Below are 2226 nucleotides of genomic sequence, written 5' to 3'. Positions count from 1 at the left end.
GTCCTGTTATCAAAAATTCAAGTGTCTTTTAAAAAGCATGTTAAAAAAAATGTTAACTAATTCCTTTGTCTTCCACTCACAAAAGTGTTTATCTTAAAGAAATGGTTGGTAAAATGTTTTAATAATTTATATTTGTCACTAAAAATTCACTAAATATACACACAAGGTGTATTTATTTAAAAAATGCAAAGCCATTTTTTATTTTACAGGAGACCCAAACTGCAAGATTATAATTTTTTAAGTCATGTAATTAAGTAAACTATTGGATAAATGATGAACATAACACAGATGAAAAAAGCAGTTGTTTAACCTCGTTTTTTGGAACAAAACAATTTAATAACAGGAATGAACAGTGCGTAACAGGAATGAATATCCAGACACTCTGTGTGCGTTTGTGTGTGTGCATGTGTGTACATAGCCTGTGTGTGAGAGAGAGAGATTTCTGAAGGAATGTGTTATGTCCATGTAGTCCATCACAATCAAGATGGAAAGAGAAGAAGAGAAAGAGGGAGAAACAGAGAGAACAAAGATTGAGAATGTGGTGGAACTATGTCCTTTCCGTCAGCATCCGTGGGTGCTTCTGGCTCCTGAGGTCAAACAAAAAATGTTCAGTTGCAGAAAGTACATCTAACAGTGTTTAAGCTAGAATTGCACTCAATTCATAAAAACATACTGACCCTTTCTAAGAAGACTTCTGCAGTTTGGCCCAGATTTCTCTGTCAATTTCCATGTGACGACCTGTGACTGGCCTCGGGGGAGGGATGATACACACAATGTCCTCAAACAAGTACCAAAGGATGTCTTCATGGGCTGGCCAGAAAAACCTGTTGAATCCAATCTTTTGCATGCAACGGACCTCAATATGTGTTTCACTTGTATCTGTGATGACACCAGGGTATAGATCACCATCATACTTCAGCACACACCATTTGCCAACAACTTCAAGGCCACTGAACTTCTGTCATTGTGGGAGCCATGGGAGCTGTCTGCTGAATGTGGAACTTGAAATGCTTTGCATTAAAGCACCCACAGTTCAGATTTTGTGTTGTTGTGCACAAGCAGCTGACATCCCTGTATATCAGTTCTCCATGGGCACTCTGCAAGTATGGTAAATACATGGTACATATGATACATTTACAATATAAGTAATGGTAACTGTAAAACATAAAAAGATCAAGTAAATCATATTATATAAACTAATATTCACACTACTAAATCAATGCACCAGAGAATGCAACTCACTCCTGTTACTATTACTCAGTCCTGTTATGGCTTATATGAGTAACAGGACTGAAGGTAACAGGACTGAGTTTTTAGCATAGAATTAGCAAATACATGCTAAATAGCTAAATAGCCACATGCCACACATGCTAATAGCATGAGGATACTGAGCAAATTGTAGTGATTTATCAAAAATGTGTATTTTTAAAATGAACAAATAACATCTAAAAATAATTTAGGTAACAGGGCAGTATGTTGAGATTGACCCTCTCAGACACAGTTGAAATATCATCAAATAGATTGAAAAGAAAATGAGAGGACTTACCTTTGTTCTCCCCATTGCCTTCAGAAGATCTGGATAATGCAACTTCCTGTTGAAAAAATGTCTTTTGGAATGTTCTAAGTTTATCAGAAGGGGGAATGTGTTAGGGTAACAGGACTGAGTGAAAACCTGGGGACACGATTGTGTATTTTATCAAAAATGTTATGGATTTTTTTTTTCTTTTGAAAAAAAGGAAATCATTGATTGGATATAAAAAAAATTACATTTCTGAAGGATTTTAATCATAATATTTCATGGTAAATTATAGAGGCAGGGAGTGGGGACATGCAACAACTGCTATTTCTTTAGTGTTCTAGGTAGTTTTTATTAATGATTTTAATTATACATTCTAAATTTTGCAGTTAGCTAAATGTGAAGACACTTTGCTTAATAATAAAATGTATTTTAGAGTTCATTTTCATGCATTTTTATACCTTTAATGTCCTGGGGACAGAAATGTTACCCATTCGGTGGAATGTCCCTAATAACCAGTTATACATTCTACCTTCTATCCCTATGTTTGCAGCTTTAATTAAAAGACTTTCTCTCCATATTGTGTCATATGCCTTTTCTATATCAAAATATACCACTGCCATGATTTCTTTCATATTAATTTCCTTTCTATTTCATTACTGATCTTGTTTATTGCATTCTCTCTTGATCTTCTACTTCTTAATCCACAT

General features: G+C 34.7%; 1 long non-coding RNA gene across 1 annotated transcript; it reads right to left on the bottom strand.

Moving 5' to 3' along the window:
- Positions 1-347: 347 nt before the first annotated feature.
- LOC117597540 (uncharacterized) lies at positions 348-1571 on the bottom strand. The gene is made up of 3 exons (XR_004578316.2): positions 1547-1571; positions 678-1097; positions 348-587 (listed from the first exon to the last, which is right to left on the bottom strand). It is a non-coding gene; the product is annotated as an uncharacterized LOC117597540 (long non-coding RNA).
- Positions 1572-2226: the final 655 nt, after the last annotated feature.

The sequence above is a fragment of the Pangasianodon hypophthalmus genome, chromosome 6 (assembly GCF_027358585.1).
Source record: "Pangasianodon hypophthalmus isolate fPanHyp1 chromosome 6, fPanHyp1.pri, whole genome shotgun sequence".
In the NCBI taxonomy this organism is placed as follows: Eukaryota; Metazoa; Chordata; class Actinopteri; order Siluriformes; family Pangasiidae; genus Pangasianodon; species Pangasianodon hypophthalmus.
The sequence above is the reverse complement of the archived record's forward strand: the minus strand, read 5'-3'. Positions and strand labels throughout refer to the sequence as shown.